The sequence below is a fragment of the Gossypium hirsutum genome, chromosome D07 (assembly GCF_007990345.1).
Source record: "Gossypium hirsutum isolate 1008001.06 chromosome D07, Gossypium_hirsutum_v2.1, whole genome shotgun sequence".
Classification (NCBI taxonomy): domain Eukaryota; kingdom Viridiplantae; phylum Streptophyta; class Magnoliopsida; order Malvales; family Malvaceae; genus Gossypium; species Gossypium hirsutum.
Genome location: NC_053443.1, coordinates 19,983,498 through 19,987,829, shown reverse-complemented (window position 1 = coordinate 19,987,829; position 4,332 = coordinate 19,983,498). Strand labels below are relative to the sequence as shown.

Here is a 4,332-nt window from a genome sequence, read left to right as displayed (position 1 = left end):
TATATTAATCTAATATAAAAATAAATATACATATATTCAGATTTTTTAAATATATACAATTAAATCAAAATTTCATATATACATATAATTAACAATACAAATTTTATATGCATCACTACACCAAATGCATTTAATATAATACATCACAAGTTATTTATTCATTAATTTTTTTTCCAAGGATATTTATAATTTTATTTTCTATATATTAAAATCAAAATCTCTAAAAATATATTTTTTATACGGATTATCTATCCTTTTTACATGTGTATAATCTAAAATAGCAACATGTTCCCTAACTTTAGTTGTTTTAATTTGATTTTTTTTAGTTAAAGTTTTAAAATATTTCATATAATTAATAAAATATATCATATTTAATCTTATTATATTTTAAATAAATGATTCAATTGATAAAGATTTATTTCTATATTTCGTTAAATACGTTAATTAAAATTTTTTAAAAATAGCAAAAATATCAGACTAAGTTTAACGGTTATATAAAAGCATGGTGTTTTGGTGCAGTAGTGATCATAAATAAAATAGCATAACCTTAGCAACAAGTCATCCAAACATCAAAATACACGTCAAACTAAACAGCATATTATTAAGATGATACTCATTAGGTCCTAAACCATAGCTGTTCATTGGAACTCATCTTCTCTTTTCTATCAATCAGTCCCAACTTCATTGCTCTTGCCCTGCTCCTTTCAACAGATTCTCTACTTCTTCCAGGCTCCCGGCTTGGGCACCTCTGCAGAAGTCAGACCACAAAATTGATTCAGAACCCTTTTGTTGTGGTTAACCATTTCCACATATCTCTCTTCATACTCTGAGGGGTACCTTCTATGCATATTCTTTCACACCAAGATTTAAACATCTGAGACAACCATTTCAATACATACAGGTGTGTTTGAGGTTATACTCTTTCACTTAAAATCTAATTATCAAGTCAAGAACATCATCTAACCATCAAAACATATGATTCCAATACAACAACTCAATTCATAGTAATTATGTTTTCAGGGCTTCTCCTAAACTAGTTCAAAATCAAGACATTTAAGAAACAAAATTTATGATACTGTCTAACAATGTCGGGGGAATCATCACAGGGACTCTTCCTGCTTTTCTTACACTCTAAAACTGGACGGGTTGAAAAGGATGCAGCTAATGCGAACCATGTTTTTCTACCAATCTCACCTATCTTCTTTGAAACAACCCCTGCAAGAAACGACCAAAAAAAAAAAAGTTTTCATTTCACAATCTGTACGCAAAAGGGAAAATATCCCAGAAAAGTGAAAGAGCGATAGAGATAGAGGAAAGACTTGATTTGAAAGATTTTACAAGTCTTTGGTTGAATCGCAGCAGCCATCGATATTGAATAAAAAATAAGAATTTTCAAGGTGTTTAGGGTTTTTAACTTTTTTAACAGGTAAATACAGAGTTTTGGTAAACTACATATTTAGTCATCCAAGTTTACCCATGTTCCTATTTTGGTCATCCATTTAAAAAATTTGTTATTTTAGTCACTCCTCTTAGATTCGTTGTCAATTTTAGTTACTTTTGTTAGATAAGTTGTCAATTGTAATCACTCTACCTTAAAATGGATTTGTTCATTGAACGTAATGCTGACGTGGCTTGATATAATCCTAATTTTGAAAAAAAATTATAATCTTTAATATTTATACATTATACCAATTTGTTCATGATTCTACAAACTAAGAAAATACAAAATTAAAATTAAAAAATACATAAAAAAATTCAAAAAGTATTAAATTTATAAAAATATATAAAATATTTAAAAAATAATAAAAAATATATTTTCACACTTTCCCCTAAAGTCTCCACTTTTCTTTCTCAATCAATGCTAGTTTTTCTTTCTCATGTTCTCAAATATTTTTGAGCTTATACAAGTTTAGCTTTAATTTTTTTATTGTAAAATTTAATTAAATTTTCATTTAAGTTTTTATTATCAATTTGGACTATTTATTCGAATTAAAATAATAACAAAGAGAATATCTATATTTTTAGAATTTAAAAGTCAATTAATTAAATAATTGACAATTATCGAGCGACCAAAATAAGAATGTTGGTAAACTCATATTACTGAATACGTAGTTTACCCAATCATTTTAGTTCCATATGGTTTAAACGTTTTATTTCTAAAAGACTAATGAATAAAGTGTTTTACAGCATTAAGGTAAAAAAAAAGTGTTTTACTACATTAAAAATCATTTCACACCTAAATATAAATATAAATTTTAATTTTAGTTACAATATTATATTTTTTTACAATTATTTTAAAAATAATAATTATCCTTATTAATTATAATTAGGGTAAACTATACAAATGGTCATTGAACTATGCCCGTGTTCTTGTTTTGGTCACCCAACTTTAAAAATTTTCAATTTAAGCATTAATGTATGAAATCTTTCTTGTTTTGGTAACTCGCCATTAAATTAATAATATAAATTTTTTTTCTAATTGGTATAAAAACATATTTAATCCTCAATACTTACATATTCTATTAATTTAATCCTAATTCTAAATAATTCATTAAATCTAACCCTTCACATTTACAAATTCTATTAATTTAATACTCAAACTTCATTACCAATGGTTTCGACATTTAAAATAGAGGCTTTCCTCTGGATCGTCCCTCTCCATCTTCTCTCTCCCACCCTCCTGCTCCCCCCATTGTTAAATAAGTTTTCCATATTTTATGGATATTTTTATTTCTTCAGTTCTTACAATGCCGTGTTCTAAACCGTACACTAAGATGAATGGAGACTAAAAACATCATGGGGACAAAAAGCCTAATAAATGCTTCAAAATGCACTTTTTATTGAGATTTAAGTTTACAGACAGCACCTTTTATGTTACAAAAAAGCGTTTGTTGAGTTTGGTTTTTACAAATGAATTGAAACTTATCGAATATCAACTATAAGCGTTATGTTTTTAATTATTAAAAATGGTTTTGATATAATCTTTGTGATTTTCTTTAAACTTATAACAACAAATAATAATTAAACTGAATGTATTTAATTGTTATTTAAAAACAGGGAGGGCGAGAGAGAAGATGGAGGTGAGTTTGGATTGGCGATTGAGTGCGGTGCGTTTAGTTTACTTTTTGTCTCATGCTACAGTATTTAATTTTACCACCACCATCATTTTTATACTAACAGTAGATAAACGCACTGCCCATCGCAAGGAGAGAGAGAAGGAGAGTCTGGAGAGGGAAATATTTATTTATTTTATTTAATATTAATATTTTTATTTAATTAAATTTTAATAATGCAGTGACATGACATTTCTTAATTAATTTTCACCTTCTTTTAACGGAGTATAACGATAAAGACTAACATTAATTACAAAATTATAATTTAAGTATCTGATTCGATAAATAAATTTAGATGCGTAATTCAAATAAAAAACATAGCTTAAGTGCATCCTGTTTAATTAAACTTTTTATTTTGTATATAATTCTATATGTTTATAGTAAATATGTTGACCAAAGTTTGAGATTTCATTTAAGATATTAGTATTGATATTATGATGATATTTAATTTATAGAACGCATACTATTAATCATTAAATTTATTTTAATGGATATTTTGAGAAATAAATAACAATAATTCTGATATTAGTTTATGTTGTATGATGTTTTAATTTAATTTTATTCTTTTTTCTTGTAATAAATGTTATGTTTTAAATTTTAATCATTTAATTCTTATTATACACCTTTTTTTATTTTTTAATGATATTTTAATTCTTTTTCATTTTTTATGATAGGAGTTATGCTAAAATTAACAGTGTTATGAGATACAAAGCTGAAGAATTTGTTAGTACAAAAATTCATGAGTGAAACGTATCATCAGGTTAGAATTTATTAAGGGAGGTGAATTGGTAATTAAAAATATTCACGAGAAATGATCAATAAGATTAATGATTTAACATTAATTATTTACTTCTGTTATAGGACTAGAATTTTAGTCTGACAAATTATGTGACCGAAATAAAGTTGAAACAAAACTCGAAAGGCGAAAAAGTAAAAAGCAAACTAAAAAGTCATAAGAAAACTAAGCACACCATGTGTTTGATTAAATGCTCTCAAATATATTCAATAACTTTGAATGAAATGATTACAAATGAGGGGGGAGACCTCTATTTATAGTTGAGCTCCCTTGAATCCAACGGTATAGTTTAAATTACAATAACGGTCAAGATCAAAGCTTATCTACAAGATGAGAGTCCTAAAGGATTTAAACTCTATACAATCTTATCTCATAGGATTTATAGTATTCACCATAATAACTCTAGTTTTATTAGAGTGTTCC

The 4,332-nt window shown here is 26.2% G+C and overlaps 1 long non-coding RNA gene across 1 annotated transcript; it reads right to left on the bottom strand.

Moving 5' to 3' along the window:
- Positions 1-522: 522 nt before the first annotated feature.
- LOC107954273 (uncharacterized) lies at positions 523-1,431 on the bottom strand. The gene is made up of 3 exons (XR_001699473.2): positions 1,320-1,431; positions 1,129-1,215; positions 523-748 (listed from the first exon to the last, which is right to left on the bottom strand). It is a non-coding gene; the product is annotated as an uncharacterized lncRNA (long non-coding RNA).
- Positions 1,432-4,332: the final 2,901 nt, after the last annotated feature.